Source organism: Mustelus asterias, unplaced genomic scaffold (genome assembly GCF_964213995.1).
Source record: "Mustelus asterias unplaced genomic scaffold, sMusAst1.hap1.1 HAP1_SCAFFOLD_47, whole genome shotgun sequence".
Classification (NCBI taxonomy): Eukaryota; Metazoa; Chordata; class Chondrichthyes; order Carcharhiniformes; family Triakidae; genus Mustelus; species Mustelus asterias.
This window is the reverse complement of record NW_027590122.1, coordinates 1,471,540-1,490,431: the sequence shown is the minus strand read 5'-3', so window position 1 is coordinate 1,490,431 and position 18,892 is coordinate 1,471,540. Positions and strand designations below refer to the sequence as shown.

Sequence of the window (18,892 nt, the reverse complement as noted above, 5' to 3'; positions counted from 1 at the left end):
AGGGATATGGAATTGGAACAAATGCTCGGCCACAAGTTCATGTTTCGATTGTAATTTTTAAGTTTAATGGAATAATGGAAGCATGTATATAATGTTGTATGTAATATGTTTGAAGTCAATCGTCATTGAATAATGTTGGTAACACCAGATAACAGTACAGCCGGTAACAATTGAAAACTATTTTTATTGACGCCCACAAACTCATTGCTAACACGCAACTGTTTGCCTATGAATGCTGATGGTGAGAAAATAGTAAAATTCCGCCTTTGGATGGCCTCGAATCAGCAACCTTTCGGTGAACAGTCGAACGCGCTGACCAATTGCGCCACAGATACGGCAGTAACAACTGTTAAATGTATTCTAAACTAGTGTGTCAATGACCACAATTCTATTTCTGCAAAGCCTGTTCCAGAACTGCAGCATGACCGCACTGTTTACAATTCTATACAAGTCTCTTTAGTTCCGTTGATCCCGCAGCACTGCAGTAGTGTGTTGGTTATTCCCTTTCTCATATGAACGCGCAGGTAAAATGAATCCATGTCTCTTATCACAGGGAGGAATTCAACAGGAGGGAAGGGAACTGAAAACCGGGAGCCCAGCGATCCAATACTTTCCACTCAATCATCAATAACACCATTCTCAGCTGCACCTCCTCCCAAATATTTTGATCCATTTCCCTCACGATTTGTTCCAAGATTTAATATTTCCCTTGTTTTCTCCTAATTTTGATATAAGATTCGCTTCAATATGTCACACAAATGGAATTGCAAACCTAGGGCTAACCATGGGAAACAAGTCACTGCGTAACACAAATCCCATGGTGCTCATTTCCAGATCCACAACACTCAGTTTTTCAACCAAATGGAGGAATGTTTCAATGAAAAGTTTTGGAAAGTTGGTGTGAATTTTGTTTGTGAATCACTCGGGTGTTGTGTAAATGCTTCTCGAAGGTTCAGTGAGCCGGACATGATCTATTTGCGTTTTGCTGAGCTTGTGTTCGGTTTATGGTGAGGTTTGAACGGAATTGGACCTTGTGTCCCAGGAATGGGCAGTAACCCGCTGATTGAAGCTGCAATCGCTGCTTTCTGCTGGCGATTGGAGACTGCGGGATATAATCCTGCTGCTTCTCCCTGTCTCACTCACTGTGGAGCCGGGGGGAAAAAATCAGCGATGGATTTGTTTCCCTGTTTGAAATGTGGCCTCGAATAACTGTTATTAACGGAGGTAACGCTGCTGCAGCCTTTAATAATCTGACACAAGTAAGCGAAACGCAGTGCTCCAGTGGCGCAATCGGTTAGCGCGCGGTACTTATACAGCAGTGCAGCCAGCGAGCTATGCCGAGGTTGTGAGTTCGAGCCTCACCTGGAGCAGTTGTTTGAGGTGAGACGATCGTCGAGTGGTGTGATCCCTCGACCAACTAATATTCTGGGAACGGCCAGGACAGCTGGTGGAGTTTGAATACAATAAATAAGATTGGAATAAAAATCCACTGATGACCATGAATCCACATCCATTGTTGCTAAAAATCATGATTCACGAAAGTTCGTCGGGGAAGGAAATCTGCTGTTGTTCGATGGTCTGGCCAACACATGACTCCAGTGCCACAGCAAAGTGGTTGTCCCTCAACTGGGGATGGGCAATAAATGCTGATCAGTGGTGCTTCTGTTCAACGAACGAAAGGAAGAGCCGGAATGTGCAGGTTTGAGAGAAGCTTTCTGAACAGTCAGAGCTGGAAACGGGAGTCAGTGAAAAATATTGCGTTTGCGTGTGCACAGATGGATGGGGAAATGTAACATGCAGTGTTGAGTTAATTTTCAACAATAAATCCTCACTCTGAGTTTAAAACAAGTACAGGTGCATCTGCAGTCGCGCCTTTCTGCTGTCAGCGGGTGATTGGAGACTGCGGGTTAAAACCCTGCTGCTTGTCCCTGTCTCACTCAATGTGGAGCCGGAGAAGAGAGAATCATTGTTGGGTTTGTTTCCCCATCTGAAACGTGGATTCGCGTGACTGTTATTAACGGAAGTGGTGCTGCAGGAGCCTTTAATAATCACAAACACATCAACAGCAATCAGCAGGACTGTGCAGGTTTGAGGGAAGCTTTCTGAACATTCAGAGTTGGAAAGGAGAGTCTGTGAAAAATGTTCTGTCGGGTTTGAATACAGAACTGGGAAGGGGAAGTGTAACACAGTATAAGATACAGTATTCAGTTAATATTCAGCAATAAACGTGAATTATTGCACGTTTCCTCACTCTGAGGTTAAAAGTATACTTCCGCCCGCTTTCCAGCAGGGAATCTTTGATTCGGTGAATGTGTAATCACTACATGACAGAAACGATGCGTTCCCTCCACCCTGGGAGCCTTGGATGAAACTGTATCTGAGGTCATCATTGCAGATGTCGGAGCAGCTTTCTCGAAGTTCAACCCACGGAAAGCGACTGTCCCGGATGGGGTACCCAGATGTGAACTCAGATCCTGCGTGGATCAGCTGGCGGGGGTATTCGCAGACATCTTCAACCTCTCTTTACTTCTGCTTCAAGAAGACAACCATCATCCCAGTACCAAAGAAAATCCAAGCAGCGTGCCTTAATGAATACCGTCTGGTGGCTCTGACATCCATCATTGTAAAGTGCTTCGAAAGGCTAGTCATAGCACGAATCAATTCCGGCCTCCAGGACTGCCTGGATCCACTACGGTTCGTCTACCGCCGCAACAGGTCCACAGCAGACACCATCTCCCTGGCCCTGCACTCAACCCTGGCACACCTAGATAACAAAGATGCCTATGTCAGACTCCTATTTATTGACGGCAGCTCAGCCTTATTCCGACGAAACTCATCTCCAAACTCCATGGCCTGGACCTCGGCTACTCCCTCTGCGACTGGATCCTGAACTTCCTAACCCACAGCACACAATCAGTAAGGAAAGGCAACAGCACCTCCTCCACGGTCATCCTCAACACCGGTGCCCAACAAAGTTGTGTTCTCAGCCCCCTACTACAGTCCTGATATACCCATGACTGTGTGGCCAAATTCCCCTCCAATTCGATTTTCAAGTTTGCTGGCGACACCACCGTAGTGGGTCTGATCTCAAACAATGACGAGACAGAGTACAAGAATGAGATAGAGAATCTGATGAAATTGGCGCGGCGACAATAATCTCTCCCTCAATGTCAACAAAACGAATGAGATTGTCATCGACCTCAGGAAGCGTAGAGGAGAAATTGCCCCTGTCTACATCAACGGCGACGAAGTAGAAAGGGTCGAGAGCTTCAAGTTTTTAGGTCTCCAGATCACCAACAACCTGTCCTGGTCGCCCTATGCTGACATTATAGTTAAGAAAGCTAACCAACGCCTCTACTTTCTCAGAAGACTAAGGAAATTTGGCATGTCAGCTACGACTCTCACCTACTTTTGAAGATGCACCATGGAAAGCATTCTTTCTGGTTGTATCACATCTTGGTATGGCTCCTGCTCTGCCCAGGACCGCAAGGAACCACAAAGGGTCGTGAACGTAGGTCAGTTCATCACGCAAACCTGCCTCCCATCCATTGGCTCTTCCCGCTGCCTCGGCAAAGCAGCCAGCATAATTAAGGACCCACGCAAGGTTCTAAATTGCAATCTGACTGCACGGTTTGATATCCTAGGCCGGTCACATTGGTCATGAGCAGAGTTTCTATAGTGTGAGGCTTATCATGTAGGATAGGCTCTCCGATTCGAAACAGGGTCGAACATGATCGAAATTTACTGCTTGAAAGTTCCCAGATTGTATTTCGTTGTTGAATATGAATTGAATGTGGATCCAACAAAATATTATTTTTTTAAACCAATTATTGGAAAGAAAATGCGCTCAGTAAACTCGCCACAGTCATATTTCTGCTTTCACTCTCTCACTGACGGTGCAGTTGATGTCAGTCAGATGGATGAGCCATGGTAAATGTGTGAGGGTAAGTGGGTTAGAATGGCGACATGTGTCTCGGTCAGGCACTCTGGACCTACATTCTCTGGATCATGTGTCAGCCATTTATGACTGAGGTAAGGAGACATTTCTTCTCCCAAAGGCTTGTGTATCTTTAGAATTCTGCAGCTGCCCAGAGGTGCGTGGATCCTCAGTCGATGAGGATATTGAAGGTTGAGTTGGAGTGATTTTGGAATCGTAGGGAATGAAGACCTATTGGGATAAGCTGGGAAATTGGGGTTGATGTTGCGGATCTGCCTTGTTTTTGTCGTGCAGGAGGCTCAATGGGACATGTAGTCCAGTTTTCATTCATTGATTCTGTTCACTGTCAATATCAGTTCCGGTACCAATGGATTCTGCTGACAGCATTGAAGTCTCAGGTCCTGAATTCAAGGTAGTCGCGTTACTTAAAGCGCGTGATCGAAGCCCATCACTGCTAAATGTTCAATTAATTAACTTCATGGAGTAACTTTGATTTGATTTATTATTGTCACATGCATTAGCATACAGCGGAAAGTATTTTTCTTGCGCGCTACACAGCCAAAGCATATCATTCATCGAGAAGGAAACGAGAGAGTGCAGAATGTACGGTTACAGTCATAGTTTGGGTGTAGAGAACGATCAATTTAATGCAAGGTAGGTCGTGCATGTTATCACACGAATTCTACGCAGTAGAATGTATTGCTAAACATTTTAACAGGAGTTACCAGCAGACACAATACAAATATAAATTGCTGTCGGTAATTGACGTGTTTGTGGAGCCAGTTTCCTTACATCATTGCATCGCAGCGTTTCTGTAGTGTGGTACTTATCACGGTCGCCGTACACATGCAAATGTCCTGGTTCAATCCTGAGCAGAAACTTATTAAACAGGAATAGAAAATGGTGGAAAATCTCAGCAGGATTGACAGCCTCTGTGAGGAAACAAATGTTTCAAATCTGGATGACCCTTCATCAGATTTCCTGATTCGACACACTGGCTCTGTTCTCTCTTCACAACTGCTGCCAGACCTGCTGAGATTTTCAAGTACTTTTTTTTGTGTTTCAGGTTCCAGCCTGAGCAGTATTTCACCTTTACAGAAACATTTCCAAATGTTTTCAATTTCAGAGTAATTCAGCTTTCAGAAATAATCACGCATTTGCCACGAAACATTAACTGACCTGCCGAGTATTTCCAACATTTTCTGATGGTAACGCCATGAATCAACCTGTGAAAAGAACAAAACGGATGTTCTGTGATATAAAGCAAGGGAGGATGATTCAATGAAACAAGGAGTGATGGATAAGGCAAGATTTAGCTGGTGATGGTGGAGGCCGGGTGGTCAAGTCGTTCAGAGTCAATGCTTTCACCGTCAAGGCCCGGGATTGATGATAAACTGTCAACTAAACAGAACATTTTACTGAGCGTGTAATCAGTTTCTGGAGGTGAAAGTATCTGAAAGCAAAGGAAGAGTATATCATTTGCTGCAGAAGGTAGAATGACTGTGTGACGATGTCTGTAGCGACAGTGACCTGGAATGAAGCAATGGAGACAGTAATGATGAACAATGAGATACAAATCTCTGATGTTGTTCAGCAGATTTACCACAAGAAGCCACAGAGGTTACGAATGATCTGTGAATGTGGTGAACAACAGTGAAATTTAGTGGAGCAGAATGCATCATTATTCACTTTGACAGGAGGAAGCAGCAAGGGGAATGTCGTGAAAAATTGCCGGGATTGTGCAAATGGGTTTATTTTGTTTCTCCACGGAGCTCAAACTGGCACAATGATCATTCCTGTTATCGATCAGGAAGTAATTTCAGCCCCTCCTAAATCATGTGCTGGTCGGCAGCTTTAAACTCTACATTCCCTGACCGGGAATCGAACCCGGGCCGCGGCGGTGAAAGCGCCAAATCCTAACCACTGGACCACCAGGGAAGATGCGAGCAAACATTTTAATCTGACCGATACATTTCAGCGTTTTTCAAATACTCGAGAAAGGTTTGGGGGGAAAAAAAAACTCATGTTGAGATCGAACACGAATGACTCCTTCAGTCAACAGGAAATTACTGCAGATTCTGGAACATAAAAGAAAAACTTAAAATGCTCGAAAATCTCAACAGGCATGACGGCATCTTTGGAGAGAGAAGAGAGCCAACATTTCAAATCTGTATGGTCAGTCATCAATGCTGAAGACAGGAAAAGAGGACGAGATTGATACTTTAAGTGTGAGAGATGCGGGGGGTGAGGGTGGGAGCCGTGGGTAAGAGTTGACAAAGTTGTGATGGAAAAAAAAAATCAAAGGGAATGTAAATGGTGGCGGTAAAAGCAAAATACTGCGGATGCTGGAATCTGAAACAAAAACAGGCAATGCTGGAACATCTGAGCAGTGGCGGCACGGTCGTACAGTGGTTGGCACTGCTGCTTCACAGCGCCAGGGACCTGGGTTCGATTCCCGGCTTGGGTCACTGTATGTGTGGAATTTGCGCACTCTCCTCGTGTCTGCGTGGGTTTCCCCCGGGTGCTCCCGTTTCCTCCCACAGTCCAAAGATGTGCGAGTTAGGTTAGTGTCATGGGATACGTAGGCGAGAGGGATTAGTGGGCAAATATGTAGGGATAATGGGGGTAGGGCCTGGGTGTGATTGTGGTCGGTGAAGACTTGATGGGCCGACTGGCCTCTTTCTGCACTGTCGGGTTTCTAAGATTTCTATAAAGAGCGATGTTTTTGGAATCTAAGGGAATGAAGAGCCATCAGGATACGTTTGGAAATTGATGTTGATTCCTGGGATTCGTCATGATCTCCTTAAATTGTGGAGGAGACTCCATGGGACATGGGAGCCAATCCTACTCCATTAATTCCGTTCCCTGCAGCACCAGATCTGATAGGGATCACCTCTGTTAAAACCGTTGGTGAGTGTTCTGAGGCATTGAATTCGAGGCAGCAGCATTTGTGGGGGAAAGTGATCAAATGCCGCAAATTTCAGATGTTCAGTTGATTTGCTTTAAACGTCATGAATACTTTTTCTCAAACATGTTATTACGAAACTTTAATGCAGTAGGAAGTATCAGGATTCAATCTGACAGGAAAAATCAGCAGAGACAATGTCATAGCAATTGCTGTGGGCAAAAGATGGGCTTCTGGAGCCAGTCTAGTTGTTTCTCCAGTAAACCGGATCTGCTTGCCTTGAGGTCATCACCATGTTTCTGTAGTTCGGTGGTTATCACAAGAGCCAGGTTAATTCTGAAAATATCTGGTTCGAACGAGGAATGATGGGACGTGTCCATGATAGGATGTGAACTTCAGTTAGTAAATTCAAGTCCATCACCTTAATTCCTGGGCAGGGAATACAGTCTCACTGTTTGTAATCCTGTTATTTATATCATGATGCCGGCGTTGGACTGGAGTGGTTACAGTAAGAATTCTCACAACACCAGATTAAAGTCCAACAAGCTTATTTGGAATTGCGAGCTTTCAGGAGCACTGCTCCTTCATCAGGTTGTTTAACTCGGCAGTCAGAAATTCAGCCTGTGTGTGCTCTCGAAAGGAGCCACTTGCGCACACGCTGCTTTACCCCAGCAACGTTTTAAATTGGTGATGTCTCTGCTCGTTGTTCATGACGAAAACGACACCGCACGCACTCCTGCATTCAATCTGAGCTGTTAGACCAAAACTCAAATCCATTTTGGCAGCGGTGGGATTCGAACCCACGCCTCCGCAGAGACTGGAGCCTTAATCCAGCGCCTTAGACCGCTCGGCCACGCTACCACGTTAAACTGCATCGCAATCATGTTATTTAATGATAATGTTACTGAAATTCATTGAAAGCAATGGAGTTTGGAAAGGCCATCAGGAAGCATGAGCCTGCTCCTTCACTGATTCAGGTAAGTCTGAACTGCGTAACAAACAGGAATCATCTCACGTCAGAAACACAATGAGCTGCAGTGAAGGGTCGGCATCATTTAAACTGTCCTTAAGCTCGTCTATTTCCAATTTCCTGCCAGAAATGACAAGGGAACCTCCTGTTGAATTTGCTCAGGGTCTGCACTGAAGGACACGAGGCGAAATTATGTTTTGTATCTTCGTCAAGGCAATAACTCACGTTTGTTTTCACAGTTTGGATGAGAGCAATACATCTTCAATTCCAGACGAGTAATCTGAACAGCAGCGAAAGAGTCAAACTCTAATCACCAGACCAGCAGCTTACAGTGTGTTTTAGAATTTAATTTATCCACGCTGCTTTTGTTACTTTAATTTTCACGCCACTTTCGCCACAAACAGCTTTCTCCTGCAAAATGGCACCTTCTGTTTCAACGCCAGTGATGTGTTCAGCCAATCACAACACATAACAAACACTCCAGTGCAATTATCGCTTTCGCTTTTAACGGTTCGAAACCGGACAGAAATATTTCCAAATGCTTTTCAATGCAGAGTGCGGGAAAAAGTTTCATTATTCAGTGCCAATGTAAACGGTAAAATCTGACTAATTACCAGACAGATTTGACCTTGCAACAACGGCTCAATCGTTCGTACTATGCACCCTATCGCTGTCCTTCTCTTTCTGTGTTTGTTCTTGAACTGTTGCACATGTGAAATTTCCAGCTCTGATATAAATTTGCAAATCTGACTCGGTTGATTCTAGTAGATCTGCTTTCGATCAGAGAGTAAATCAGGTCATTATTAATGGTTTACTGAGAGCAAATAGTCCTCTTTTCCAAAGCGGGAATTGAAACCAGACATCACAAGGAGAGTGTTGAACACAAGCCACTGGACTACCACGGAAACCGGTGAACTGTGTTTTTCAAACTGACTTCACACATGTCCCTTTGCTCATTATTTTCCTCTCAGATCTTTTTCACTTGTGACACGTTTCTCCTTCAAAATGTCCTGTTTGGATGGAACATAATTGCCTCCTTCAGCCAATGACAACACGGATTGAGTTCGCTGGGTCATGGAATTGATAGTGAGGTGAAATGGTCCCACAAAATGCTAAAGTTTAGAAGGATGAGGAGGGAATCTGATAGAGGTATATAAAATTCTAAATGGATTGATAAAGAAAAGGTAGATCAAAAGTTTCTTCTTATGGGGAAATCAAGTACAAGAGCTCACGTGTATAGTTTGAGAGCCCGTGGATTTAAAACTGAGGTGAGGAGAAACTACTTCTCGGAAAGGGTGGTGAATTGGTGGAACTCGCTGCCCCATAGCGCGTTGGAATCTGAATCGTTGAATGATTTCAAGAAGGGATAGAAATATTTCTGATGAAGAAAACACATTAAAGGGATATGGAGAACAGGTGGGGAGGTGGATTTCAGATCAAGGAGAGGTCAACCATGATCTGATTGAATGGCAGAGCAGGATCACAGGGCTGAATTTGCCGACACCTGCTCCCAATTCCTATGTTCCTATGTTTCTATGTATAGCGTTCAATTTTCAAGCCCACTAACCTCATCACGACGGTTTTGTTGAAATATATGTACAGTACGCCCTCTGGTTCCCCTTCACCCACAACGCATGTGAGTCCTGCAAGTAAATTTGTAATCGTCTCATTCTGTGCTGTAATCATTCTGTCATTCTCTGTTTCCCTCATTTATTTTCCCCTGGCTTCCACCATATCAGATGTTGTTATGTTTCCTCCCTGCTGGATTTCACTTCTTTTAAAATTCCTACATTTCTAAACATTCCCAATGTTAACGAAAGGTCATGGAGGTGAAAGTTTATCTTTTGTTTCCCTATGCACAGACGCTGTCTGACTTCCTGAGTTTTTCCAACATTATCACGTTTCGTTGCAAATTTCTGATCCGCTGTTAGATGGCAATGAAAATATATTTAGTTGACATGCTTTTTTAACGCTGGCCTGTTGGTCGATGGGTATGATTCTCGCTTTGGGTGTTAAAATCCGCAGGCTTGCGAGAGGTCCCTGGTTTAAATTCCGGACAAGCCCTTCCTTTGTAATGGACATGTCGTGGATTTTGTTAGTTTATTTCCCGTGACATGGCGGAATTGGTTCACATGGGACATGATTTGAGAACCTGAAAACGCACTGAAAGGCTTCCCATTGTCTGTCTACACTTCCCGCTGTCTCGGGAAAGCAGCCAGCGTAATTAAGGACCCCACGCACCCCGGATATTCTCTCTTCCACCTTCTTCCATCCGGAAAGGATACAAAAAGTCTGAGGTCACGTACCAACCGACTCAAGAACAGCTTCTTCCCTGCTGCTGTCAGACTTTTGAATGGACTTACCTTGCATTAAGGTGATCTTTATCTACACCCTAGCTATGACTGTAACACTACGTTCTGCACTCTCTCGTTTCCTGCTGCATGAATTGTATGTTTTGTCTGCATAGCGCGCAAGAAACAATACTTTTCACTGTATGTTAATACATGTGACAATAAATCAAATCAAATTCTGTTCGCACAACAGACTCACTGAGGATCCAGACATTTTCAAAAGGTGACAATGCTTGTAGACATTCATTTAATACTTATTCCCCCATTCAGAGGACCTCATGCTGTGGGTTCCGAGAGTTGTTTTGTGTATATTGAGTTGCGGGTGATTGCTTCACTCTCTTTCCCTATCTGTCCCATTTTGTCGCTGGAGACCTGTCTCTGACTCTTTCACTTTTCAGTCTCTCTGTCTGTGCATCGATCACTGTTCCCTCTTTTGCTCTTTACTCCCTCTATTCCCGCTGTCTATGTTTAACCAACGTTCACTGGATTTAATCCTGTGATGAGGCGGTTGTGCGGGGAGGAGAGACTCAGTTGGATGATTTTGGGCTGAGAGGTGGTCAGATGGAAAAGTCTGAAAATGGGGCGATAGTTTGCCTCTGGGCATACTGAGACGCTGTTTCCCCACCTGGTTTGAGTAGTTAGATCAAAAATATTAAGGCGAAAGATGTAAGAGGAGTTTGCAATGTTTGGAAGGAGATCCAGCTGAGAAGTGCAAGATGCGAATGAAGTTGTCGATCATTGAGAGGAATGCATTCTAACCTCAAAGATTCTGCCGGTTGATTAATCGCCAACTTTCTAATTGGAATAAGCTGAGATAGTAGATGGAAAAGCCATATTTGTCTCCATGCATTTGAGTATATGGAGTGCCAGTTCTGATATGTGTCCGTCTAGCTCAGGGTCGTGCATTTGAGTCCCACGTTGGGCTCTGTTTTTACTGGGTTAAGTTCCAGCAGTGTCGCCGCTCAAACTGAACCTTTTCCCATCCCGTTTTCTTTTAAAGTTTATTTAGTAGTCACAAGGAAGGCTTGCATGAATGAAGTTACTGTGAAATTCTCCTCGTCGCCTCTTCGGGTCAATGCACCTAACCAGCACATCTTTCCTACTGTGGGATGAAACACTCGCAGACACGGGGAGATAATGCAGACCACACACAGATAGTGACCCAAGCTGAGAATCGAACCCCGGTCCCTGGCGCTGAAAGACAGCGGTGCTGAGCACTGTCCCACCGTGCCGCTCTATGAATTTCACAATTACCGCTTTCATGAGTTAAAGCGATCTCTGCTTCCCTGGCAGTCGAAGAATTTAGTGCTTAATTCAGCTAGAAGTTTTCTTCTCATTTTGCGCGAGATTGGAACCAAGATCTGGGAGATTGTGTCAGTGGAAACAATAATCATCCCAATTGCCATTCAGTCACTCCAACCTTACATCCTGTCACAAGGTCATAAAAAGAGTTCTTGTCCTCTGTTTTTCCTTCACTCTGTAGTTGCTTGTAAACCATTAAATCTCTAACTTCTTCCATTTTGGATATAACGTCAGCGACCCGAAACATTCACACTGTTTCCCTCTCCAAAGACGACGTTTGACCTGCTGAGTGTTTCCAATATTTTCTGTTTTGAAATGGGATTTTCAGTAACTTCAGTGTTTCTTTTTCTAGTTCAATGTGGATTAGTTTTCTTGGACTGAATGTTCCCTGTTTAAATAGTTAATGGGCTGAGGTATTAAAAAATAAGATGCAAGAATGTGTCACCCTATTTGACATAAAATGAAACAAAATGAGGATCAATCATTCCAAAAGATGTTACTAATTCAAAATATCTTTTGCAGGGGGTCCACCTCCGGGTGTCATCCACTCACTCATCTGTCCCAATTGAAACAAGAAGTCGGACGGCGAGAGGCCAGATTGCTCAGCGTTACACCAAGGAAACGACAGCACTCTGACCTATGACACCAGACCTTGCTCCCAAAACACACACACACAGACACACACACTTGCTCAATAATTGCCAGTCTCCAGTCGAATGGTTGCTGTTGTGTGACACCAACCGCTTCTTTCTTTCAGCAGATGATTTAAAGAGTAGCGAAAGATGAAAACAACATTGCTGATGTCGGCACCTATCGCCAGAGGCTCAGCATTGTGCAATGTAATGGAAGTTGAACTGGCTGACAAATTGTCCTCCCGATTCCTGCTTTATGAGGAACTGAAATAAAAGATCCATCGACAAATCAATCCTCAACAATGGCAAAGAAGAGCAAGGGTCCGCCTAAATTTAAACTCGGTTCACTGGATTCAGAGTGGTCACCATTAGACCAGAGGACCTACAACGTAGCAGCCGGCTGCAAATGGTCACTCAAAGCATTTGACCCACTTGCTGTTGCTGCCACATTGAATGAAAAAGGTCACATGCTTTGAGTAACCATTTGCATCAGGTGGCTCTGTTCCTGTTTCTGTGGTGTGATGGTAGGCACTCTGGACTCCGAATGCAGTAAGCGGAGTTCAGAACTCGGCGAAAGATTGTTTTTATTTGCTGAAGACGATGATGAGTTTGCTGAAGCGCATTTCATTTTTAATTCTCAGAAAGTGGAAAACTAAACACTGAGGAAATTTCAGCAAATTCCACCGCAATCACATTGCAGACTATGCAGCGAATGACTCTCCCGGCGTCATTGCAACAGCTCCAGAGAATGATTGCTCAAGAACACAAAGGGCTGAGAAGCAGGGAAACCACAGTGGGCAGGGGGTCCACCTACATGTGTCACTCATTCACTCATCCGTCCCAATTTAAACCAGAATTCGGAGGCCAGAGGCCAGAGTGCGAACCATTACACCATGGAATCGACAGCAGTCTGACCGAATACAGTAGACTTTTCTCCCAAAACACACACACGCACCGACTCTCTTTCTCTCTCTCTCACGCACTCACACGCACACAGACACATTTTGCTCAATAATTGCCAGACTCCAATCGAATTGCTATTGTGCGACACCAACTGCTTCTATCTTTCAACAGAGGAGTTAAAGAGTAGCGAAAAGATGAAAAGCACTGATGTTGCAGGCATCTGGCGCCAGAGGTTCAGCAATGTGCATGGTAACAGCAGCTGAACTGGCTGACAAATTGTCCTCTCGATTCGGACTTGGTGAGAAAATTAAACGCCCTTTAGCATATCCATCATCTGCAAATTAAAGCAAGGTTCCGCCGAGATTTGAACTCGGATCGCTGGATTCAGAGTCCTCACCATTACACCACGGAACCCAGCACACCGGAGCAATCTGAAAATGGTCGCTCAGTACCTGTGCCAATTTGAGCAGCAGGGCGAAATATCAGTCCCATTGCACAATTCCGTCAACCACCCACAACAATTCATATTTTCATTGCCCTTGCTGATTCCTCCTGCAAAAATGAGTAGGCTACCTTCAGCTGCATTATATTTCACTGTAGTTCACCACGTTTAAAGAGCAATGTTAGCATCGAACTTTTATAAACCTGTTGTGTTAAAAATGCTGAACAACATGGTCACCTCACTATAAGAAGGATGTGGAGACACTGGAAAGAGCGCAGAGGAGATTTACCAGGATGCTGCCTGGTTTCGAGGGTAGGTCTTATGAGGAAAGGTTGAGGGAACTTGGGCTTTTCTCTTTGGCGCGGAGGAGGTTGAGAGGAGACTTGATAGAGGTTTATAAGATGATGAGGGGGAGAGATAGAGTGAACGTTCAAAGACTAGTTCCTCGGGTGAATGGAGTGGTAACTAGGGGGCATAACTATAGGGTTCATGGTGGGAGATATAGGAAGGATGTCCGAGGTAGGCTTTTTACTCAGAGAGTGGTTGGAGTGTGGAATAGACTGCCTGCAGGGATAGTGGAGTCAGAAACTTTCGGAACATTTAAGAGGCTATTGGATAGGCACATGGAGTACTTCGGGATGATAGGGAGGAAATAGCTGAATCTGGGTTTCAGACAAAGCTCGGCACAACATCGTGGGCCGAAGAGCCTGTTCTGTGCTGTACTGTTCTATGTTCTAACATCAGCATATCACAGCTCTGCTTTCGTCACACTGGAAGCCAGTGTGAAAATTTGAACAATTTAATGTCTTAAGAGACAGGAAGGAGTGTATGAATGTCGACAATTGGCACTGTGCACATTCCTGTCGTAAGTATTTAGGAGAATCAAGAAGATGAGATCCTGGTGATCCAGTGGTTAGGGTTCAGCGCTTTCAGGGTCGCAGACTGGCTTCGATATATAAAGGTTTAAATGTTTTGATAAACAAACCTGCAATACTTTCTGCTCGAAAGCAGCTCTGCCAGAAACAGTGGAGTGAGATTTGTATTTTTGCTTCCGAGTTGGAAATGTCATATGGGCAACAGGTCAGGTCGAGAACAAATACTGATAGTGAAAGACAGTGATAGCCTGCAAAGCGCTGACGATGGAGATGTTGATAGAACGTAAAATCTGGGTGGTAATGTGTCAGAGTTAACCATTTGCACTGACAGAAATATCACTCATTTCTGGATAAAAATATCGTGCTGAATGATAAGAAACTTCTCACTGAATTTAGCAGTAATCTATTTGATTTAGACTGATTCCAAGCAGTCTTCATTCAGAAAGCAGTAACTGTGAGATTAACAAAGTGGGATAGAGAAAGACTCAGTTTGATTGGTGACGCTGCCGGAGGAATGGAGAGCTGGAGTTCACCCAGGAAAGCAGCAAAGTTTAAAAATAATGAGAACCAGCCAATGTTGCCCTTGTCCATCATTCCTTGTTTCAGTTAATCCATCCTGTTATACTCTCTATCACCGACCTTCCCTTTTAATCTCTTTACTGATAGCCAAGTTCCGCACGCATGAGGACGGCCTCAACCGGGATATTGGGTTCATGTCACACTATCTGTAATCCCGACAGCTTGCCTGGACTTGCAGAATTTCACTGGCTGTCCTATCTGGACATCTCTTTAACCTGTCTTAATGCTCTCTCCACTCACATTGTTTGTACCTTTAAGACTTGATTAGTTGTAAGTATTCGCATTCCAACCATTATTCTGTAAATTGAGTTTGTGTCTTTATATGCCCTGTTTGTGAACAGAATTCCCACTCACCTGAAGAAGGAGCTTAAGGCTCCGAAATCTTGTGGCTTTTGCTACCAAATAAACCTGTTGGACTTTAACCTGGTGTTGTTAAACCCCTTACTGTGTTTACCCAGTCCAACGCCGGCATCTCCACATCATGACAATCAACCTAACCCACACATCTTTGAAAAGGAAAGTGGATCACCAGGAGGAAACCCACGCAGACAGGGGAAGAACGTGAAAACTCCGCATATACAGTAACCCGAGAAATTGAACCTTAGTCACTGGGGCTGTGAGGCATCAGTTCTAACAACTGTCCCAACGTGTCCTCCTTTCTACTACATTCAATTTTACTGCAGCTCGCTGCGTTCAAAGGGCAGTGTTAGTATCAACCTGTGATTAAATTATGTTGTGGTAATTCTGCTGAACAACATGAATTTATCACCGTTAATGGACTGTGGTTTCGAGCCCCACGTTGAGCGCGATTGTTTTAAAACTTTGCTGCATTTCTGGTTGAACTCCAGCTCACCATTCCACCCGCAGTCTCACCACTCAAACTGAGTCCCTCTCCATCCCGCGCTGTTAATCTCACCGTTACTGGTTTCTGAGTGAAAACTGCCTCCATTTCACTGGAGGTCAGAAAGTTTGCTGTTTAATTCAGTTAAAGGTTTTCTTGTCACTGAGCCCGAGATTTGGACCCAGTTCTGCAAGATCTTTGTGTCAGTGGAAACAATGAAATCCACCCCATTATCAGCCAAATTCTACCCCGCATCACCCTCTCTATCGTCAGCGCTTTCCAGCCCATCGGTTTTTTAAAAATTCTTGACATGTGACATTTCCAATTCAGACACAAAGGAGGAAACCTCCCTGATACTAATTGCGATAGAACTGGTGCTGATCCGGAAGTAACGCGGGATTGTTGTACAGGGTATAGCAATAAATTGACATCCCCCGACCGGGAATCGAACCCGGGCCGTGGCGGTGAGAGCGCCGAATCCTAACCACCAGGCCATCAGGGAAGTTGATGCAAATTCTTTAAAACACTAATCTATACATGGACCACCTGCCTTTTATGTTATTTTGGATATTTTATTCACCAGAGCATGTTTCTCCTTCAAAGTTTAATGTTCAGATCGAACACAAGTGACTGCTTCATCCAATGAAAACAGCGAATTCTGTTAGTTGGAACATGAAATCGACAGTGAGGTGAAATAGTCCCGCAAGCTGCCATGTGACACTTTCAATTTCCAAAACCCACCAACGCTCCTGTGAAACTTACAAGGTAACACACGGCAGGCATTCATGACGGAGAGCAAGTGATACAAGTCATTTACGAAACACTATCATGTCGCTTCTCTTCCTGTTTCTGTTCTCCAGCTTCCTCTGACCGTCCAGCTCCCAGGGTCAATTAGCTGCTTAATGCAGACAGAGACAAGTAGTGAGCCCGAGCTATACCTGGAAAGCAGGGGCAGGGAATGTAAGACACACGGGACTGAGAGGAGATGGAGTTTAGAGATGACAGTATAAAGAGATCCAGATATCTCATCTTCCTGATCCTCCCAGTCACTGATTACAGGAATGTGCACACTGCCAATCACCCACTGTCACACTCTCCTTCCAGCCTTCAACACGGAGTTAAGTTTTGAAATTTTTGAAGTATTGCTACTGTTGTTCAGGGTTTAGCAATGCTGCCTCACAGCGTCAGGGACCCCGGTTCATTTCTGGCCTCAGGTGACTCTCTGTGTGGAGTTTGCACGTTCGCCCCGTGTCTGCGCGGCTTTCCTTTCAGTTGTTCCACTTTCCACCCACAGTCCAAAGATGTGTGGATTCGGTGATTGGCCATGATAAATTGCCCCTCGTGTCAGAGGGGTTAGCAGGTTAAATACGTGGTGTTGCAGGGATTTGACGTCGGTGGGATTGTTGTCGGTGCAGGCTCGTTGTACCGAATGGCCTCCTTCTGTGCTGCAGGGAATCTATCATTCTATGAATTTGATAGGGTGTATGCTGATACATTATTTTCCCTGGCTGTGGAATCTCAGACTTTCGCAGTAACTTCATTGCAGTGTTAATGTAAGACGATTTGTGAAACTAATAATGAATAATAAATGAATAAACTTAAATAATGTTTTGATTCTAATTGTTAAGTTTAATGGTATATTGGAAGCAAATTTAAATTACGTGTAATTTGTTTGAAATCAATATGCATTAAAGAATGTTGATAACACCGGATAACATTCCAACCGGTAACACTTGATGGATATATAGATGTACGAGACACGTTATTTACACAGACGGTGGTGAGTGCCTGGAACTCATCGGGAGAGATAGTGGAAGCAGATACGATGGTGAGTTTGAAGGGGCGTCTGGACAAATACATGAATAGGATAGGAATAGGGGGATGTGGTCCCCGGAAGGGTACGGGGTTTTAGTTCAGTCGGGCAGCATGGTCGATGCAGGCTTGGAGGGCCGAAGGGCCTGTTCCTGAGCTGTAATTTTCTTTGGTCTTTTGTTCTTATATATTTAATGACACCTCCGGGCCCATTGCCAACCCGCAACTGTTTGCCTATGAATGCTGATGGGGTCAAAACAGTGAAAACTACGTCTCTGGGTGGTCTGAAACTGATGTGGAGATGCCGGCGTTGGACTGGGGTGAACACAGCAAGGGTTTTAACAACACCAGGTTAAAGTCCAACAGGTTTATTTGGTAGCAAATACCATTAGCTTGAGAGCACATTTCCACTCCAGCTGACGAAGGAGCAGCGCTCCAAAAGCTAATGGTATTTGCTACCAAATAAACCTGTTGGACTTTAACCTGGTGTTGTTAAAACTCGTGCTGTGGTCTGAAACTACCAACTTTTCAGTTAACAGCTGAACGCGCTGACTAATTGCGCCACAGAGACTGACAAAACAGCTACTAAAGATATTCTAAACCAGGGTGCCAATGACCCAAATTCTATTTCTGCAAAACCTGTTCCAGAACTACAGCATGACCGCATCGTTTACAATTCTATATAAGTCTCTTTGGTTATGTTGATCCCGCAGAATCCCGCAGGATATAATACTTTCCACTCAATCACAAATAACATCATTCACAGCTGCACCGCCTTCCCAACATTGTGACCCATTTCCCTCAGGATTTCTTCCAGTATTTAATATTTTCCTGGTTTTCTCATCATTTTGAAATGAGATTCACTTCAATGTACAACACAAATAGAATTGCAAATCTGACAGACAAACAATGGCAAACGATTCACTGGGTAACAGAAATCCCACAGTGCTCATTTCCAGATTCACAACACTCAGCTTTTCAGTCAAATGAAGGAATTTATGATTGAAAAGTTTTGGAAAGTTGGTTTAAATATTGTTTGTGACTCACTCGGGTATTGTGTAAATGCTGTTTGAATGTTCAGTTAGCGCGCTATAATCGATCAAATTTTTGATGAGCGTTTGGTCGTTGCATTGTGAAGTTTAACCCCATTTGGAGTAACCTGTGTCCTAGGGATGGGCAGTAAGCCGCTGATTGAAGCTGCAGTTGCCGCGTTCGGCTGGCAGCGGATGGGTGATTGGAGGGTGCGTGGTATGATCCTGCTGCTTGTCCCTGTTTCACTCACTGTGGAAATGGGGTAGAGAGAATCATTGATCGTTTTGTTCCTCCGTCTATGTTGCCTCGAA

The 18,892-nt window shown here is 44.3% G+C and overlaps 1 protein-coding gene and 3 non-coding genes across 4 annotated transcripts in view; 2 read left to right on the top strand and 2 right to left on the bottom strand.

Annotated features, from left to right (window-relative positions):
* The window catches only part of LOC144483173 (uncharacterized), a 950,558-nt gene that overhangs the window by 341,988 nt on the left and 589,678 nt on the right, over positions 1-18,892 (top strand).
* trnai-uau (transfer RNA isoleucine (anticodon UAU)) lies at positions 1,276-1,370 on the top strand. Its single transcript has 2 exons — positions 1,276-1,313; positions 1,335-1,370. It is a non-coding gene; the product is annotated as a tRNA-Ile (tRNA).
* On the bottom strand, positions 5,804-5,875 carry trnae-uuc (transfer RNA glutamic acid (anticodon UUC)). The gene has a single exon. It is a non-coding gene; the product is annotated as a tRNA-Glu (tRNA).
* On the bottom strand, positions 7,622-7,703 carry trnal-aag (transfer RNA leucine (anticodon AAG)). The gene has a single exon. It is a non-coding gene; the product is annotated as a tRNA-Leu (tRNA).